We start from the raw sequence: 22,454 nt of genomic DNA, 5'->3' as shown, positions 1-22,454 counted from the left end.
ATTGTTCAACTACATAAAAAGCAAGCTTGAACAGGATTAACACAGTAGCAGACATAAGCTGTGTGATAATTTTTATTTTCTGTATTTAATTTGACTTTCAAAAATATGTTTTTATACACAGGAAGCAGTCAATAAATTATTTGTGACTATAATAATGACAAGGGTGAAGCATCTGGCATGATTTCTTTTCCAGGTTTAAACGACTCCTTTGAATGTTTGTGTTTCATTTTGTACATTGATTTTACTTTTTGTGGCCTATGAATGGAGTGTCTACTGTGTCTGAGCAGAAGCACTTAAATAGTGATCTTTACTAAGGTTTACTTCCCAAATCTATAATTTCTGTAAGTATCAGTCATGCAAAAAAAAAGTGTTTTCTGAGGCTTTTTAGGCAATCTCAGTTTTATATCTCCTACTTAATAGTTCTATATGTATCTAGCATTTAATAGCTGCACACCCGTCTTCCCTCTAGGATGTATGGAGGAATAATATATTCATCTAGTCTACACATCTGCTTTTCCATTTTGTGAAATTCTCTACCAGAAAACTGTGCACTTGTGTATGAATGGATAAAGGGTAGAATTTATTTAGTTTCATTGTAATAGACTTAAATTGTATTTCATATCTCCAGTTATGAGTCTGCCTAGGCCTCATTTCTATAGCCTATAAGAAAATAAAATGTTTCATATATATTAATATTTTATGTAACTGGAACTCATACTTTCAAAAATTGCAAAATGTAATCACTCTGGTGCACAATTTTATTCTACTTACTTTATATTCCTACTTATTTTATATTCTTATCACTTAAAACGTTATTAAATATATTTCAACATTTTTTATGGCTCTGGGATGTTTATTGCTCCATTGAATGACTAGAGAAGATATAGGGGTGCCAACTCTAGGTGTGTAAATTAAGTTAGGAACATTGATTTCTGGGACTGTAGGGAACTCACAAGATAGTATGAGACTAGGGTCATTTTATGTTTTGGTTTAGAAATAACTTAAGGATCTGGGATATATAGTTAAAAAAAACATAATGGTCACATGTCACCCATTTTGGACATTTTGATGTGTGTGTTGTTGAACCATTTACTTTAAGTTGTACACATTCATGGATCTTCACCAGTGTATATTTTGATGTGCATTTCATAGGAAAAGTAATAATTCTTACATAACAGCATTGCTTCCATATTTTCTTTTTAATCCTCATTCAGGTTGTTCTAATGGTGCCTAATCATTCTTGATTTGGCACAGGTTTTAACTGAGGTGCAAGCCTTCCATTTGTTCATGTTTCTTCAGTTTTCTTTCATCTAAAACAGTGACTCTTATGCATTCCATGTTTATCTTTCAAGACATTTGATGGTTGATGAATTTGTTCTATTTACCTTATACAACAAATAATGTCTGCAATGGTTTCTTTATATGTAGATTCATGTGGGATTCATTTTGGTAAGAGTACCATGTAGGTCAGCATTTAGACTCATTCTGTCATCAGATGAGGTGCACTATGTCAGTTTATTTCATTACTAGAAAAGGTATATTTCATCACATGGCTAAGATGTTGACCATCAGATTTTCTCATTCAAAGAATATGTATTTTTCTCTGGAATTAATAAGTAATGTGTTAGATAACACCATGACATTGTGCCTAAGTCTTTTTTTCCCAGTGGTCTATTGAGCTCTTTGTCTAAATTAATTGGGAGTTTATGAAGGCTGATTTTAAAGATTCTCGCATCATATATGGCCTGGGCTACTCCCAACCACCATTCTCACACTCACCAGAGAGAACTGTGGCTTAACAGAGGAGTTCCCAGATTTCCCCTGTCAGACCTGCTTTCAGCTGTGAATCCCATGTGAGCTAGTGGAGTCTCAACCCAGCCTGACATGGTGCCCAAGTCCCATCACTTACCAGTGGGTACTGTGGCCCTGCCTGACTAGCCTACACCCATCTGATTTTTTCCTTAGCTACTGATTTTTTTCTATGAATCAGTATTTTTTCACCAAAATTTTAATTCTGTGTAGAGGGACTCTTCGAAATGATGTTTTGTGATTTTTGTTGAATTCTAATTTGCCTTTAAGCATTCAACTTCTTCCTGATAAACGACAATTCTGTTCTGATCCTTTCTCTGCCAAATCTGGCATCAGCCATCCCTCTATGGACACTTGATATGCAAAAGCATTTATAATTACTGTTTGGGTACTAGATGTACTTGTTACTGCTAGGTCGATATTTCTTCAAGTCCCTTTAATGAGTGGCACTATGATGGGTATATTTTAAAGGAAAAAATAGCTTCAAACTATTCTAAGGTGTGCAGAAATGTATATATATATATCATGCTGTAAATGTTTTCCTACATGGTAATGTTCTTACATTCCGCCAACTCTCCACTGCTGTTACTATGTTTGCATTTATTTTCTCCTAGAATGAAATCCATAGTACCCAAATATCTCTATTTACTTATTTTTAATTTATAGAAATAATTTCAGTATAAAGATTACTGTGAAGAGGTTATGTCCATAACGTCATATAGTACTCAAGGGGAATTCTTACCTTTCGTTTATTGAACTTTCACTGAAACTGTGAGATAGATATTAAGATATTATCATGTTTTCTCCCAAACTGCTTTAAAGATATTAAGGGACTAACCAATGTTTTCCAGAGTTTTACTGACAGAACTTTTGCTGTGTTTTGGAAATAATACTATTGTCACAAATGATTCAGTAGTGCATGTTAAAGCACAGTAAAGATGCCATTCAGGTTCATCATTAGGGGTTAGAGACGACTGCAGTGCCATCTTGTAGGGAGAAAAGCAGAATGGCTCAACTTGGAATACAGGAGAAGCAAGTTGGAATTTAGAGCCAATTTAGATTGAAAATTACTAACTGAAAACATCAAGTATAAGATGCATTTTGGTTCAAGATCTCTAATAAGACTCTCGCTGAACACAAACTGATGTGATTTAACATTGCAGAGGGTTGTTAAATGTAAAAAGAGGAAGGTGTTCACATACTAACAGTGATCAAATATCAAGAATCAGAGATTTTTGTTAAACTGACCCAGGAGGCTTGCTGTAGCTGGAAGTTACAAGGTAGCACACCAGGAGACTAGGAAAATGTTCAAAAATCATGTGAAACAAAGAATATTTGTCATTGCTATCCTTTTGGTTTGGTCTATAACTCAGTGCATTCTCTACAGATAGCCAAAGCACTGAGAATTCAAGTGTATAGCTATCTGGGTTAAAGTAAGCTCCTGATGTTATAGCAGTTGTAAGGAGTGGAAGGAAAGTCACTGTAAAATCTGAAGAAGAAATGGACCTTGTTTAAAATTATGTTTGCAATGGGGCTGATTTCAGTGATTGGAGCTCTGTGACTGTAACCACAATTCTGGAGAATGGTCTTTGTGGATACAGTGATATTAGATGCTGAACTGCTTTTTGGTGCGGTTTGGGTTATTTTTACAGGATTGTAACAACATAATGAACTTTGGAGAGCTAAAGCCTGGATTTTGACAAGCAGAATCATTCAGGCACTATTTGAACCAATGTAGGGGAATATTATTTTAAAAATGTGTAAATCTCATTTTAAATAGCAAAAATCGGGACTTATGTTTGGTGTAGCAGTTAAGACACAGGTTGAGATGTCTGATTCTGTATTGAAGTACTTTGAATCCTGGCTCCACTCCCTATTCTTGCTCCCTTGTTAATGTACATCTTGGGAGACAGCAGGAGATAGCTAAAGTAGCTGAATCTCTGAAACTCATGGAAGAGACCTGGATCAATGTTCCATAATTCAGCTTCTGGTTGGTCCAGCCCTGGCTGTTGCAGGCATTTTAGGGAGGAACCACCATGTGAGCCATCTCTATTAATCCGTCTCTTTGCCACTCAAATAAAATGAAAAAAGACAGATACTAATTTGTAGCTGAGATTATTCTAATTCTTTCATTTTTTTCTCATATGAGTCACCATTGTTGTACGGCAGGCAGGTTAATCCACACAGCATAATCAGTGTCGGTTCCAGCCTTGACTTTTCCACTTTGATCCGGCTTCTTACTAATGTACAAGAAGGAAGATAGTAGATGATGAACAAAGAACGTAGATCCCTACCACTCCTCTTGCACACCTGGTTGGGATTTTTGGCTAGACCCAGCCCTGGCTATTGGCAGTTATTTGAAGTGTGGATCCACTGATGGAAGCTCTATCTGCCCCTCCACCCAACCCCAGGCCCCAACCTCTCTCTTTCCTTCTGCCATTCAAATAAATAAATAAATAATCCAAAAAAACAGTGCCTTGTCAGGTTGGAGCCAGGAGCTGAACAGTCATGCACATGAATGACAGGAACCCAATTACTGGAGCCATTTTACTCTCCCCTACCCCCACCAACCCATGGTTCATACCAACAAGGAACAGAAGTTCAGAAACCAAATCCAGAATTGAACCCAGAATTCCTATGTACAGGTTGGCATCTTAACTGGTAGGCTTACCACTAGCTCCAAGTGTTTTAATACTTATTGGCCCTATTTATGTATTTTACAGAAATTGTGTTTTATCAATGAAACATTATATATGAGGATTTTGAAGAGTAGTGAGCCTTTAAGTTTTGAAAACTTCTACAAATGGTCATGACAGAAATGGAGCTTATTTTTAAAATCATGTGAATTCAAAACCTCAGGATCTTTCTACCTTGCCTTACCAATTGTTCTTTTTAAGACAGAAAGATTTCTGTGCAGAACTCACTATATTCACTTGACATTTAATTAATTACCTGCATATTTTGTATTAAGAGATGGATCAAAGTAACCTATTCTCACAACCATTAAATAACTATAATAGAATATGTAAGATCAAAAAGTTCAGAAAATCATGGCATCAGAAACTGTGTTTTAGCTTTATTTTCAGTTTTTTGTGAGACGTGAAGATGTGCACCGAGGAACTCCTTCACACTGTTGGTGTCCATGTAAGTTAGTATAGCTGTTGTGGAAGAATAAGGAGATTCCTCAAGAAATTAAAAATGGAAACACACTGTGGTGCAGCAATACCACTCCTGTCACTGCACTCAGAAATCCAAAGGAAATGAGAGTGGTTTTTTAAAGGTGTACCGTTCTTCAAGGTTTATTGATAGTATTGCTAGTAAATTGACAGCCTGATGAGTGGACTAACAAAATGTGCGTATACTCAGGGAATTTTATCCATCCATAAAAAACAGATGAAATCCTGTCATTTGGGACAACATAAATGAAGTTACAAGATACTGTGTTAAGCAAAGTTAGTAAGGCATACAAAGAAATACTGCATAATCCTACTCGTGTGGAATCCAACAAAAGCTGACCTCACAAAAGTTAAAGTGACTACCTGCAGCCAGGGAAGAAGCTATATAAGGAGATATTGGTTATGGTACCAAGGTAGAGTTAGGTAGGAAAAAGTAGTTCTGCAGTTCTTAGACACAATAGCGAAACTAGCGCCGATGTGTAAAGCATCAAATAATTCAAAATAGAAGAGAGAATTTTGAGCAACCTCATGACAAATAAATCTTAAATGTTTAAGATGATTAATACTTAATGATCTTGATATAATCACTATTCATTGTATCCATTAAAATAGCACATTGCATTCCATAAATATGTATAACATTCTTCAATCAGAAAGCTAAAAGATGGCTCTTAGAGATTGTACCTCTATCCATTCAGTATTATATATTGACTAATTTACTAATTGCTTTGCCTAAAGTAACTCAATTAACTCACAGCAAACAAGACAAGAATTTTTAAATTTAATTTCATTTTATGACACAGTTTCATAGGCTCTGGGATTCCCCCAAGCACTTCCTATGCCCTCCACTCATGCTGTATTCCTCCACATTGTTGCAGTATTACAGTTCAAATCCAGTCATGATTTCTTCACTGCAAACATGTACCATGCATAGAGTCCAGCATCTTATTGTCCAGATAAATCCAACAGTTTCTGGGGGAGACCATTCCTGGTCTGAAAGCAGAGCTGGCAGAGTATCATCCCGTCCGATGAAAAGCCACAACATCACATCAGCAACAATTTTCAACATTATGTAGTTAACTGACATGGTACTGAGTGACCAATAAGTTAGCAAATGCAAGTTCTTAACCACATCCTGTGACTATCTCATTGACTTTTGAGTTTTAGTTTATACACAACTGGCTGCTATACACCTTAGAATGGTTATAGAGTACTATTCAGCTGTCTCATGTCTGTTTTCATTTTAGTATTTATCAGTTTATTGTATTGAAGCATAATTTTTACTGAGACGATAATAATGCCCCACTAAGATTTTCATCTCCTGGCAAGTTAGAACGTCCCACAATGGTGACAGCAGGTCAAGACTCCTTGGTTAGGAACAAAATTCTTGAATTTTTTCATTCATCAGGGAGCATGGACTTCTGGTTCAGGTCTGTTCTCCATGTTTCTCCCCGCCCCTCAAGTCCCTCAGCGGAGATACTGAAATAGATCCTGGAGAAAGCTGCATATGCCATAGATTTTGGTCATCTCTGAGAAATCTTGTACTTACGAAATCCAATATTTTGTAAGAGACTGCAAGGCAACTTTACCCAGAGGGAAACATTTTCTTTATTATACTGCATAGCAAAATATCATGGCCTTAAGGAAGATACTATACTTCCCAGAGCTCTTTGATGTGCTACAAGAACATCTTTGAATACTTAATATGTAAACAAAAAGGAGAACAATGGTGTCATAAAACAAAGAGTAAAATATCTCTAGTGTTATTTTTCAGTGATCTCAATTTTTTAATTCAAAATTATCAGTTGTAATATAACTTATTAGCTGTAAGAGGTGGGGATTAGTCTACTGAAAAGCATAGTGGCGTGGTTCCTGTAACACCATGTTTCTGCATTTAGACAGCTGGAAGGATGGTCTGCTATGTTCTGCTGTATGTGTTATGTAGATCAGCAGCATCTGTAGTTCCTAAGTCTGCAGACAGATAATAAAAAGAAGGAAGAGAATTGTATACGTATTTTTTCCCTCCCCAAAAATGTTTATTCTCTATTCTTTTGTAACAATTTAACCCTTCAGTGAGCAACAAAGCATTATTTTAAATACAAATATACTATATCATCTGAAAACATTTTAATATATTGAACAGCCCTCACATACATGCTTTTCCAAAATTTGCTTTGTGGAAGTGATGTTTTGTGAATTCATAAGTGCTTGATTTCCAGCTGACCAACATCAGAGCAATTATAGATTAAAATTAGTGAAGGCCATGAAAGCACTGTGACAGAATAATTATCTTTAATTATACTAATTATATTAGTGGACAAAATTGATGATTAGGGAATTATTGTGGGAAAATAGTAACTTTATACTAATGATCGGATTTTCTTGCAACTTATCTTTATCACGCCCCACTTCTTCTGACTTATATTTGACATACCCCAAGTTTCTGAAGCTTATTGCAATTGATAGTTTGAACTGTCAGATTGAACAAGTAACTGGGACTTTGCTTAAATTTCAGTTGCAGATAAGCAGTGAATAAATTTCTGAGTGTAAATCAGTCCTAAATACTGCAACACAGCAAAAGATTCCTCTTAGATTAATTTAAATTGTAACTTTATAGATTGCTAAGCCAGTACTAGAGCCGTTGTTTTCAGAGTATAGGGAGAGATTTAAAGATTTTATTGGAATTTAAATTAGATCCTTAGGTAAATTTTTATTGTTCAAGTTTAAGCTGGAAGCCTAAGTTTTCAGTCGTATAATTCAAAAGTTAAATGAGGAGCACATGCCATGATTTAGTTATATAATATATGCATAACAAACACATTTCATTAAGTGATATTTAAACTACAGTGTGAATTGAAGGTATCTGTTTTCACCTGAATGTACTCATAAAGAGCATAAATAATATTGTCTGAACTGATTAACAGTAATTTATTTTTAATTAATTTATTTTATTATTCCATGATACAATTTTATAGGCTCTGGGATTTCCCTCCCCACTCCCCAAACTCCTGTCCCCTCCCCTGATTTCCCCCTGTCATTACACTAGTGTAGTACTTCACAATCAGTCGTAAGTCCATCATTCTGCTATTTAAGCATAAAGTTTGAGAAGCTTTCATCTAACGTTTTTACCATATTGTTTACTGAACACATATATGAATTAGTTATTAAACAGTGTTGTGTAACAACTTCTTTTTTTATTCACATGTTGTCCAGTTAAATATAAGAAGGGATCATCCTGTTCCACCCTCTGTTTTTGTTATTTGCATAAAATAAAAAATGCACCGCAGGTAGTATCATTACTCAGTACAAGAACCATTCAGTCGCATGATGAGGAATGAAGGCTTGAAACAAGAAAGTCGAGGGCATTTGTGCTTGTCTTAAAATAAAAAGTTTAATTAGATGTATTATGCATTCAGAGTAAATTTAAGATTTTGTTACTTTTACAGCATCACCAATACTTAATGGTTTTCTAATGAAAATGTTTATAATTAAAAGTCTTTGAATGAAAAGAAAATATGTCCCAAAGAAAAGTTTTATTGGCATTGTGTTCTTTTGAACTTGAACTGGAGTTGGATGTAAATGTTTCTCCTTTTAAAACATCTCTGAAGTAGTTCTGTGAAAGTGTCTTTGCAAATGCCATACAGCAATGCAAGTTTAAATACTGTGATGTCCTTTAGCAAGGAGAGCTGATGTTCTTCCAAAGCTGTCATGAATGACTAGCTCTGGTCCGATTCTTAAGGGATTAATTGGCCACGGGTGCCTGTGAGCTGAAGTACTGTCATCACGGCTGTAGATCTGTCACTTTGATACACAAGGTAATCAAGTGCAGTAACAGATTATCTGTGAATGTTAATAGCATACCTAAGCCAGAAATCATTAAAGGCTGTTTACTGCATGTCATGTGGCAGAGCACACGCTGAACTTTTCTTTAAGCTTGTTTGATATTTTGTGGGATAAACTTTCTTTCCAAAACAGCACTAAAATATCAGAAGTATTCAGATGAATTTGGTTCATTCAATATTAATTTTATCTGCAGATTGTTTGCTAAGAAAATAAGGAGATGGGAAATGAAGTATTTCATTACAACACTAGGAATTAAAGTATTAATTGGCTCTGCAAATACCATACATACTACTATGGAAGGCAGAAGTTAACAACTGCAGCATTGCATAATATCACAGATATTGAGTATTTAATATCGATTTTTACAATTTGGTGCACCAGACTCTTCAGGAGTCATTAAAATTTTGGTTAAATACTAGTTGAGAATATTTGATCATCATGTTTGTCCCTGAAAGTAAGTCATATGGGTGGAAATTAATGGAGGAAACAGTAGAATGACAAAATAATGAATTGATTAAAGCAGAAGCTGATTGATAAAAGGAAAAAAGGAAACCATTTCAGCCCAACTACTGAATATCTACAATCCAAAAGTGTAAGGTGAAGGATTTTACAGATAAAACCTCATCGATGTTGCTGTTGTACTTGTATGCCCCATTTAGGAAGAACCGAACAATTTATTCTGCATCAGCAGAGTGAAGGGTCAGTTGTTAGTTTCACAACAGCTTACTTATCTGTATATGTGCATGGGGAGAAAAATAAATACCTTTGTACATTATGTAACACTTTGTAAATTATGCAAGAAAACTCATGACTACAATTTTAAAAATTAGAAAAACTATTCAAAATACAGTGGAAGTGGTATAATATTTTGTATGTCTATATGAAATATTCTTATATGTATATTACAGAATTATTAAATGAACTTGTTTAATACATCTAAAATATTGCTAAATTAGCACAATAGGTTAAGCCATGACCTGCAATACTAGCATTTCATAATGGAGTGCCAGCTGGAGCCCTGGTTGCTCAGCTTCTGGCTAATGTAGCTGCAGACACATTGAAGAATGGCTTAAATACTTGGGTCTCTGTCTCTCAAGTAGGAATCCACACAGATTTCCTGGCTTTTCACGTTGACTGTGGTCCAGCTCTGTCTGTTGTATTTGGAGAAAGAAAAAGCTGTCTTTTTCTCTCTCGACACTCTGATTTTCAAAGTAATTCATAAAGTAAATCTATAAAAAGTAAACTAGCATAAAAGAATAAAAATGATCATGGCTTCCTACATGGTAGTTTCAATTTCTTAGTGTTACGTAGACCATAAAAGTTTATTCAAAAATTACATTTGTTCTTAGTCTATAATCACTTTTTATAAAGTCTTTAAAAATTATTTTTATATTTTTCATGGTAGAGTTTTGTCTGTATTCGAATTCTTCCTTCTGTCTCCCCCCTTTTTCTTCCCCATATTCTTTGTCTACCATTTCCCGCTTCCTGTATTATTACATCAGCTTAGTCCTCCAGTTACAGTTACAAGTTCAACATTCTTCTGCCCATGCGTACCATGGCATTGCAAGTACTGACAGAGGCAGAAAATCTAGCATCGTGTTGTTGAAGTACATTTAACTGTTATCCTGTAAGTGTAAATGTATGTTGTTTAGTACCTTCACTTTTGTGGGGCATTTCTTGGACATGTGTCTGCTTAGCGTTGATACAGAACACAGGGATAACATCCTTCTTTCTCTCATGCTACCCTGTGCTTAAAACAAGACATCTGTTATTTATGCCTCCTTTTTTTTAACAGGCAATGATTATTTAGTTTTAGAGGGAAAATGTGTTAAAAGATCTGGCATTCTCTGGGGATCATCTTGTATGAGTGCTGTGGTACAGGAGGAAATAATGAAGAATCATCTGTATTGATATTGTTAGGGTTCCTACCACAGTAAACCAAGCAGGCTTGGCCATGTCCCATAAACACAGCATTATATATCTGAAAGACAGTCATGGTTGAAGATATAGGTGATGTGTTGAGTGGGATTGTGAGGTAGATGTTGAAGGAGAGAAAGATTTTGAATGACTGGTGCATATAGGTGTTTCCGGAGGTACCTTTATTGTCTAAAATAAACAAAGCAAAATTTTGAAATTGTATGTAGTTGTGCTAGTAGTATTGCTTCTTCTTTGCATTAGAGTATTATATTTATCATTCTGATAGTTTTTATTGTGGGCTTTTCATTACTTGTGAGAATTCATGAGTTAGCATTAATATCAGAACAAACTATATCTTCTCAATGCTTGACAGAATATGTCTTCATTCATCTGACTTAAGAACTGCATAATTTTTCATGGAAAAGAATGTTCTGTTATTATTTGTATTGATCAACAACTATACTCAAATATATGAATTTGCTCTGAGAATAAACAAACTCAATTAGATGTGTGCCCTCTAAGTTTTGCAGAGCTTGTATTCTAGGACAAGAAATAAAAATGTAAATATACCATCATGTGCTGAAAATGCTATAGTAGAGGTATATGCAGAGCATTGTAAGAAGTGAAAGGAGGAAGCAGATCACGGGGTGAAACATAAACTTTCATTCTTCAGAATGTGTCCAGTAGGCTCCCACATACCTGTGACAACTGAATTCATTAATCGTTTTCAAAATCATTTCACTAAAATGTCTTAAAATTGTTTCTGATAATTTTGTGAACTACCCCTTATGCACTTATCATGAGTCATGTCCCAAAGCACTGAAGAGGCATTATCCTAAATTTGACCAAAGATATTTTTCATTTCTTTGTTTCTCTACTACCTAGATCTTGTATATTGCAGAATACAATGGAAAGTCTGTCAAGAAAACAGGCTATGTCTGCAAGTGATTCCTATAGCATTCGCCATAGCTATGAGTTGTCAGGGCTTGTGGAGCAGGCTTTATCAGAGATGATATTTATAAGTAGATATCATGGAGCAGATACTGAAGAATACAGCAGTCTTATTCTGTGCCAGAGTATCTACTTCTAAATGTTTTCCAGTATGTCCATATCACTTCCTCATGAATAAAGATCATTCTTAGAAATGGAGGGCTAATACTTATTAACATCATTTTCTGAGTTTTGAGGAGGTATATGTATCTTCCCTGGAGTTTCATAAAAAAATAATAAAAGGAGCTGACACTTTAGAAAGCCAACTAGTAGAGCTACTTAATTGTTCATTTGAATTTATGTCCCTCTAAGTCAGTATATTTGCTAATGCTTTCAATAACAACAAATAGAAAGCACAGTTTAATGTGAAAATCAATACTCACTAAAGATTAACAAAACCGTAGTCACAAATGAACAGCAAATTATTAGGTTTTTTGTTTTTCTTTTTTTTTTTTTTCATCAGTTCAAACAACAATTTGACTTCTACTAAATTTCATTTGGTGTTCAAAATGCCAAATATATCTAAAGCATGCTGGAAAAAAAATGAGTCAATAGTTTAAAAAAGTCACACAAGATAGCAGAAGTTGCAAAAATAAGTATATTCATATATATGTTTCAAATACAGAAACCATCAAAACATTCAAGATCATTGTGCAAATGCTTTATTGATATTCAAAATTATAAATTTCTTAAATGCAGCCATTTTAATCCTGCATTTATGAAATGTAGCTCAAAATATTGTTGAACAGTTTCTACTACAACTATTCATAGGGAATCTATGAAGTATTCAACATTGTTACCAGTTCCTGCAATACATCTGTAAATGAAAGAAATAAAGTGTCTCTCATGGTACTGGAATTTAATAGGTGAGAACAGATGATTATATACAGAGCAATAATAAATAATAGATATGATATAGCATATTCTCTCATACAAATATTTTAGGCTGTTTAAATAGAATGCTAAAATTTAGTAACTATTGTGGAAAAAAATAGGGGAAAATGAGAGTAGTTTAAAGGCATTAGAATGACAACAGTAGAAAAAAAAAGGATTAGAATTCCTTTCTTTAAAAAACATATTTATTGGCCCTGGCATGGTAGCCTAGTGGCTAAAGTCCTCACTTTGTGTGTGCTGGGGTTCCATGTCCTGGCTGTTCCACTTCCTCTCCAGCTCTCTGCTTGTGGCCTAGAAAAGCAGTATATGATGGCCAAAAACCTTGGGACCATGCACTCAGTAGTTCCTGACTCCTGGCTTTGCATTGGCTCAGTTCTGGGTGTTGCGACCACTTGGGGAGAAAATCTGTGGATGGAGGATCTTTCTGCGTGTTTTTGTCTCTGTATATCTGACTTTCCAATAAATAGAAATGAATGTAGATATATATCAAATATACAGAGAGAATGAGAGAGAGAGGAAGATCTCCCATCCGTTGATTCACTCCCCAAGTGACCACAATGGCAAGTGTTATGCCTATCCAAAGCCAGGAGCCAAGAATTGCCTCCAGGTCTCCCATGCAGGTGCAGGGTCCCAAGGCTCTGGGCCATCCTCTACTGCTTTCCCAGGCCACAGGCAGGGAGCTGAATGGGAAGTAGAGTTGCTGAGATTATAACTGGTACTCATGTGGGATCCTGGTGCATTCAAGAAGAGGACTTTAGCTACTAGACCACCGCGCTGTGTCTTAAATGAATCTTTTTTTGAAGTACATCAAACAACGTGTGTGTGTGTGTGTGTGTGTGTGTGTGTGTGTGTGTTTCACTTGATGGTGGGGGAGGGAGAGAGAGCCAGAAAGGTGAACTTATTTAAATTAAAGCTGGCGACTTGAAATGTCATTGGGGTATTCTGGCAGAGGTCCAAGCACTGGGGTCATCATTTGTTGCTTATTCCAGCATGTTAGTAGAGAAATGGATCAGAGACAGAACAGATGGGACCTACTTGGAACCAGCACCAAAAATTGGCACCACACGTGGTGTCTTAACCTGTCATGGCACACAGCTAGACCTGAAGATTACAATTTTCACTGAGATAATTTTACTGTGGTGAATCCTTTCAAATATTGACAGTTGATGAGATGAATTGTAAGGCAATGTTTTTCCAAGGGATATAAGTATAACCAAATTTATCCATTCATCTCATCTCATCTTGTCTCATCTCATCTCTCACCATCTGTCTCTCTCCTCACTCCTCCCCTCTCCCTTCTCGTCTCATCTTCTCCCTCTCCTTCTCCCACCCAACCCCTCTCTCAGACTCTAAGAATCTCATGGCATGGGCAGCGCATGCCTGCTAGTATCAGAGGAACATGAATATTGGAACAGGTCATCGCCCATTTGTAACTGGTAGAAGTTCTCCACTTGGGTCCTACCCACTGGATTAATAGTGCCATACTTGTTTGTCATAGGGGGCCAACAGAGGATAAAAGAGCCAATTCAGAGAAAGCTCCCCTCTACTTTGCCACTTTGACTTATTTGGGGAAGGAAGACAGTGCATTCCTGTCCAGTAAGTAGGACTGTAATTCATTATGACAGTCTGTAATTTTGTCTGTTTATTCTATGACTCTTGAAAAGTAGGGAAGCATGATACCGTGCAGTCCTGTTCCTTTCGATGGGAATCAGTAGCAGGTAAGGCCTGGACACTCCTCCAAACCAAGCAAATATTATTAATTTATGTGCTTTGTGCATATTTGAAAAAAGGCTCTTAGAACACATTTTCCTTACTCTGTATATCTTGCTTTTATTTTGTTGTTTGATAAACCACGTCAAATCTAAGAGACATTTTTATAAAAATGTATGTATATTCACAGAAATATATCATTTCACACATTAGTTTGCACAACTGGGCGGAGGGGGTCATCTTGATGAATTCTTGAAGCACCTTAGTTGGATATGGAGAACTCATGAAAAAAAAAACTTTTTAGCATAAAAGGAACTAATTTAGCCCTAATCAAATAAGAAGATAAGGAGTAAAAAAAAGCATATGGAAGGAAGCAAGCCAGATATAAATGTAGGATAGAATCTATTGTCAGGGAAATACACGGTAGTATTATCGCAACTTTACCTCCAAGATTGATGATAGCTGGTGTGAAAAAGTAGCTTGCTCAACTACATGCATGAGAGCTTCTTTTCCATGAAAGCAGGAGTTTCTAATCGGCAACTATACTTCCTATAAGGAAATCATAATCTCAGCCTAGTACTCTGGACTTATTCATATATAAGTCACCCCCAAATATAAGTTACCTTAAACAGGAAGTGTACCTTGGCTATTTTTTTATTCTTCCATAAATATCTTTATATTTTATCTAAATTTTCATATCCCTGGTAAAATTCAACTCATTTGGAGACTTAACTAAACTGCCAGTTCTCAGTGACTATTTTATATTTATATTTATATTTATATTTATATTTATATTTATATTTATATTTATATTTATATTTATATTTATATTTATATTTATATTTATATTTATATATTATTTGAAAGACTTACAAAGAGAAGGGGAGACGGAAAGAAAGATCTGCCTGTTGGTTCACTCCCCAAGTGGGAGCAACAGTTGGCGCTGTGCCAATCTGAAGCCAGGAGCTTCTTTCAGGTCTCCCACATGGGTGCAGGGTTCTGAGGCTTTGAACCATCCTCCACTGATTTCCCAGGACACAAGCATAGAGCTGGATGGGAAGTGGAACAGCTGGGAGACAAACTGGTGCCCATACGGGATCCTAGCACTTGCAAGGCAAAGACTTTAGCCATAGGCCCCCGATGACATTTTTTTTCCTTTGGTTTTATTTTCAAAACCCCATAATTTTTGCCTTCCTTCATATTTTCTGAGGCCATTGTTCAGTTCAGTAATCTGTTCCTTCACAAATATTTTTGAGTGTTTCTAATATGCTAGGCAGCATTTAGTAAAACTCCCAGATTATTCATCGTCCTTTAGATAACATAATAAATAAAGTGTGTAATTAGAATACCTTGAGATAATGATAGTTACCTAAAGAAGCACAAAGGTAATGATAAGGAATTGTTAAATTCTACTGGCCTAGAAACAAAAATATAGTTTCGAACTATATAGATTTAAAAATAAGACTGAGTTCACAAAAGATATACTTCATGTATTGGTGGCAATAACAATACTAAATGTACTTTAGCAACCAAACAGAGCAGAGAATTGACCCAGCTGTCCCACTTCTGAGAATATATCCAAAGCAAATGCAATCTGCATGTGAGAAATAGAGCTGTACTCCTATTTTTACAGCAGCACAATCTATAATAACAAAGACATGGAAACAACCCAGATGCCCGTTGAAAGAGAAGTGGATAAAGAAACTGTGATACATTTCCTTAATGAAATACTACTGAGCCATTAATAAGAATGAAATTATATCATTTGCAACTGGTTGGTCCCAACTGGAGACCATTATGTTCGATGAAATTAAGCCATTACCAAACGTTCAAATACCATATGTTTTCCCTGACATAAGACAACCTTCATGCAAAATACAAGATTAATAATCAAAGTAGAAATTTTAAGGCTAGAAATAAGTATAACCCAAATAAAATCAAATTGTTATTTAAAAGATTTAATTATTTGAAAAACGGAGTTGGAGAGATAATATAGATTGATTGACCAATTGATTGATTGATTAATTGATTGATGTTGCATCTTATAGTTCCTTTCATAAATGACCATTAATGGGCCCAGTGCAACAGCGTAGTGGTTAAAATCCTCGCCTTGCACGCACCAGGATTCCATATGGACTCCAGTTCTAATCCTGGCAGCCCTGCTTCCCTTCCAGCTCCCTGCTTGTGGCCTGGGAAAGTGGTTGAGGACAGCCTAAAGCTTTGGGACTCTGCACCTGCGTAGGAGACCAGGAAGAGGTCCCTGGCTCCTGGCTTCGAATTGACTCAGCACCAGCTGTTGGGGCTATTTGAGGAGAAAACCATAGAACAGAAGATCTTCCTCTCTCTTTTTCCTGCTCTCTATATATCTGCCTTTCCAATTTAAAAAAAAAAAGTGACCATAAAGGACAAGGCTGGTTCAAGCTGAGACCTAGAGCCCAGAATGTCTTCTAGGTTTCCAAAGTAAATAACAGAGGCCCAATTCTGAGACAACTGCTGTATTCCTGGAACCTTTTAGCAGGGAACAGGATAGGAAATGGAGAAGCCTGGATTTGAATTGTCATTCCAACCTTGCAACAGTTTAAATAGTAAGCTAAATCTGTAATGTTTGCAACTGATGGGTCCATATAATCAAAATTATTTGTTGGATGGTCATACTGTTTATACTATTACCAACATGTTCAAGATCCATTAAATACTTTGCTCTATTTTTTTTAACCAAAACATAAATAAAATTTCACACATATGCATTCAAAGTGGATTCTAATTGTAAATATTTTAATTTTACTCTCATGCATCTATGGTAGATTTTATTCTTTTTAATTATATGGCAGCTGTCCTGCAAAGTTTCTCACTTTAAAGTTTTTCTTTGAAGAGTATACAAACCTTTTAATGATTCCCTAAATCAGCTGCAGAGGAAAAAATTCCAATTTTGATGATCTGGCCAACTTTATGATCTTGATTTAAAACAAGATATAATGAGATGAAAAATAAAATTGAAAATAATTTATCCACAAATAGACTCATATCAAAATTGGTTTAATTTCTGTGATCTTTTTTCTACTTTTGCATCCAATTTAGAAGAATTGTGCATTTGATAACAACTGTAGGTTTCATATTTGGCAAAGAAATATAATTTTGATTTAACCAGAATGATGCTTCAATAGATTAGACCTAATCTATTCTATTCATAACAAAAAAGACTGACAGAGGAGAATTCAGTTACCAAATCACCAAGTTGAATAGGCATTTACAGTAATATGCATTTGCAAATGAAAGTGATTTTTCTATATTTCAGTTAACATAACTGACTTGATTAAAGGGGTGTGTTGGAGATAGCGTTTTTCGTGGTACCTGAAATATTCTTACTATATATCTGATGAATTGTTATTCACATTGCATCACAGTATCATTGAATTGTCTGTCTACTTTCACGTTTAATGTATTTTAAAGGCATTTGAAAAATAGTCTCAATTCTTGAAAGCCATAGATTTAGAAACATTAGCCTATGCTAAGAAAATGAATGCCTGAGCTTTTCTGTGCTAATAAGATTGAGAAATAATTGTTTCCTCTGTTAGTTGAAAGACTTAGATTTGTAATACATTGAGGCAGAAGGGATAAAATTTGTCCCTCTCTATGCTCTTGCAAAGGAATGTACATTCACTTAGCTTTCTTTAACCAGATTCTGAAAGGTGCTTTTTTGTATTGCCCCTCCATGAAAAGCATTGTTTCTGTGGCTTCCTCACATGCAAAAAGCATTTGAGGTTGTAGCACGATGTTTAGAATTGCTGTTCAGCTGAGCCCAGAAGCAGCTGCTGAGGTCCTGGGTCTCTGGACAAGGAACAAGAAAGCAGTAGCTGTATGTTTTCTCCATCTGCTTAAGTTTCTTTCTGTTAGATGATAAGTATTCTCCTTGAACCTTAATTCTAAGGCTTTATGTATATCAACTGGCTCAGATATATACTTGTATCATTAATTGAATCTGAGAAATAGTCTAAGCATACAAGAATCTTATGGTTATTCTGCCAACATACCTTCTTTTTTTTTAAAGATTTATTGATTTTTATTGCTAAGTCAGATATACAGAGAGGATGAGAGACAGAGAGGAAGATCTTTCATCCTATCATTGACTCCCCAAGTAACCATAATGGCTGGAACTGAGCCGATCTGAAGCCTGGAGCCAAGAACTTCTTCTGGGTCTCCCACATGGGTACAGGGTCCCAAGGAATTGGGCCGTCCTTGACTGCTTTCCCAGGCCACAAGCAGGGAGCTGAATGGGAAGTGGAGCTGCCAGGATTAGAACCAATGCCCATATGGGATCCTGGTGCGTCCAAAGCAAGGACTTTAGCTGCTAGGCCAGTGAGACAGGCCCAATATACCTTATTTCTATCAGATATTTTAATGGCAGAGTTTCATAAAGCCTTTAACTATGTTTAAATTTCGCAATTTTATTTATTCACAATAAAACTGAATTGTGTATGATTTCCAGCGATGCTGAGTTTAAGACTCTTTTAGATATCAAGTATAAAATATATTTTATTAATATTTAAAGCATTTCTCTTTTAAAAATGGGTCTAATTAACTTGGAGAGAGAGAACCACTGGTCCATTTCCCAGATGTTCGCAACAGCTGTGGTTGGGCAGGCCAGAATTCCTTTTTTTCAGTAAAAACAAAATCAGAGATTCTGATCAAACACATTAAAACACTCAGTTTTGTTACTCTAAATTCTGATTGGTTAAATGTATTCAATTTTTTGCCTGCTAATTAATTTTTGTATTTATTTGTATTAGCGTGGGTGATTTATTCAGTAAATTACTTGACCCTGAACATTACTTTTCTAATGCCCTGCAATAAAATGCCATCATCAGCAAAATCTGCAAATATTTGGTATTGCAGTATTACAGAACTGAATTCACAATGGAATATTTCTACATGGAATATTTCTACATGACAATTCTATGCTGCTTGCATCTCTAAAATTATTAATATTACATGACTTTAACCACTCCCCACTTGCACATACACACATACACCGTAACCATCAATGAGATTCTTCCTAGATCTGGTGATAGTATGCTTGGTAGTAATTTCATTTGAAATTTTGAAAATTACTTTTCTTGCATTTTAGCAATATAATTGATTACTTCAAAATGTGGGAAATGGAGCTGTGCAATATGCCTATTTCAGCACGAAATTTTAAAATACACTTGAGTTTTATTCATAATGCAGTATAAATGAACATGTTGAAGATCATTCTAGGAACATGTGAAGAATTTAATTGTGTTGACACTCTCTGTGAGAGAAATGATAGAGGAAACAGGGTGCCAACCTACCCTGATATACAGCAAAGGTCATGTCAGTTTGCGTACACAGATAGTAATAAAGTAAATCTTCTAGCAATAATAAATCAGGCTAGGTTTATTTTCTAATTTTCCAATTATTAATATAATACAGATTTTATGTAGTATAAGTTTATTGGCAAATTTAGTATAATTTAATGTTATGATCATAAGATTAATTCATTTAATGAGCTGAAATATTAGGATACATTGAATGAAAATTGAAAAAAAATAAGCCAATCGAATTGTGCATGAAAGCCTAAAATATTTTATGTTTGTGTATATAATATGTACACATACACACAAGTTTATTTCTTGGAACTGAGAAATTATGTAGCATAGCCGAGTTTTTTTACATAATTTGTGGGATGATAAATAACACTATCTGCACAAGCTGTTTTGAGGATTGCATAAAATAAAGCAAGCTAAACTTGTCAGTACCAAGAACATCAAAATTGTTCAGTGAATGGTAGATGCGCTAACCTGTTTTATTTAGACACTTTGTTCTTTTCATATTTCTTTTTCAAAGATTTATTATCATCATCATCATCATCATCATCATCATTATTATTATTTATTGGAAAGACAGATATACAGAGAGGAGGTAAGATAGAGAGGAAGGTCTTCCATCCACTGATTCACTCTTCAAGTGGCCACAATAGCCAGAGCTGAGTTGAGCCAGGAGCCTCTTCCAGGTCTCCTGTGCAGGTGCAGAGAGCCCCAAAGGTTTGGGTCATCCCTGACTGCTTTTCCAGGACACAAGCAGCGAGATGGGAAGTAGAGCTGCCAGGATATGAACCAGCATCCATATGGGATTCCGGTGCATGCGAGGCAAGGACTTTAGTCACTAAGCTACTCCACTGGACCTGTTAATATTTTCAATTCGTAAATGGTTCATTTCCTAAAATGAATGGTATTTTCTCTTTTAGTGTGGTTCAAAATCTATTTTGGAAGTCTTTACTATGTATTTTGAGATACAGAAATATGCATTAAAGTACAATTCATTCCTGTGACTCTATTGAGACTAAATGAAGTGATCTAAGTGGACATCTCAGTATAATGACGTATTGGGCATTTGGTAATCTCCTAAGAGACTAATGTCCTTCCATGCCGTGAGTTTCGTATATGTACATGAGAATTGCAACAGTATTTATCTTTGGTTTCCATCAATGAGATGTGATTATAATTTTTGAACATCCTAAATTATCATGGAGTCTCTTCACTACCATGTACAACATAAAAGAGTTAAGTTTCAATGATTTTTTTTTTAAAAATCAAGAATGTACATCAGATATTTTAATTCAAGATTAATTCAAAACTGTACTTCGCAATTGGTAATCATAAAAATGTGTGCATATGCCCTCAAATAGTTATTATAGCTGCAGGTATGGGAATATATTTGTTAGAGCTTGATGTGCTTGCTTTCTTTCTTTCGAGATATTGGCTTTGAAAACTAGACTATTGCATACTGCATATCAGAAAATTTAATTGAAACTATAGGTAGATGCTGCATTCTAAAACATAATTTCAAGAGTTATGCTGAAGCTGGTTACATGTGCTTAAGGTTCCTTGGTCCTTATATTCTGCTGACAGAACATATATATGTCTAGGCAATATAACATCTCTGGCTGTGATCAGGTATAAATGTTGCTGTTGTTGTGTTTATGGGAAAGACAGATTAGATTGACAGAGAGAAAAATCCTCCATCCACTGGTTCACTCCCTAAATGGCCTCGTCATTTGGATCCAAGCTGATCTGAGACCAGCAGCCAGGAGTTTCTTCAGGGTCTCCCATGCGGGTGCAGGGACCCAAAGCTTCTGGTCATCTTCCGCTGCTTTCCCAGATCATTGACAAGGAGCTGGTAGGGAAGTAGCGAACTGGACATGAACCAGCGCCCATATGGGATCCCAGCATTTGCAAGGTGAGCCTACACACTGTAAGTACCCATCTTTTGGTGATTTTCTCAGACCATTAGCAAATTGTTTGAAAATGGAGCAGCCAGGACTTGAACCAGTGGCCATACAGAATATCAGTGTCACATGTAGTGGCTTTATTAACTATGCTGCTATATATGTCTCTGATACAGTAACCTTTTATGTGATTGCAGAAGTGTATTTTTTAGATGGAGGAACTGCAACTGAGTAAAAATACACTAAAATGTTGAAAAATATAAAATATATGGTCTTATAATTATGCAAACAACACTTCAAAATTCATATATATTTCCCTCAAATAGTTGAACTTACTTCATGAACATTTTTGTAATCAAATCACAACTGAACATCGAAATCCATAAATAGGAAGCCTGACTGCAATATATTTATTTTGAGAAAATTATTTCCAGATCTGTCTAATTTCCACCTGAAAGCAGACTACTTTTCTTTCAAAAATTATGATTTAATGCACACACACCAAAAGTTAGGGACTATCTTATGTTTTTTTTGTTTTAAAAATTTTCAATAACACAAAGAGCTTCCATTTATTCCATAGCCTCAAGTACAGGAAGACAGCAGGCTTCCCTTCCTCCCCTGCTTCGCCCAACAAGCCCTCTCTCCTTCTCTTCACCATTTTTTTTGGCATAACTTGAGACCATTCTGCATTCCCAGGCTTATTTTTCCATTAATCATGATATTCAAACACTATGAAGTAAGATCACAAGATCATATTTTTGCTGGAGTATAAACATGGGTTAAACATGACTTTCCAGTTCCAAAGTGATCATTTCATTCCTACTCTTTTTAATGTGTTCTTTATTATCCACCACATATTAGAGGAAACA

At 35.5% G+C, this 22,454-nt stretch overlaps 1 protein-coding gene across 2 annotated transcripts in view; it reads left to right on the top strand.

The window, feature by feature from the left end:
- SGCZ (sarcoglycan zeta) overlaps positions 1 to 22,454 on the top strand; it is a 1,025,749-nt gene that overhangs the window by 456,210 nt on the left and 547,085 nt on the right. The window lies entirely within an intron of this gene.

The sequence above is a fragment of the Ochotona princeps genome, chromosome 11 (genome assembly GCF_030435755.1).
Source record: "Ochotona princeps isolate mOchPri1 chromosome 11, mOchPri1.hap1, whole genome shotgun sequence".
NCBI lineage: Eukaryota > Metazoa > Chordata > Mammalia > Lagomorpha > Ochotonidae > Ochotona > Ochotona princeps.
The sequence above is the reverse complement of the archived record's forward strand: the minus strand, read 5'-3'. Positions and strand labels throughout refer to the sequence as shown.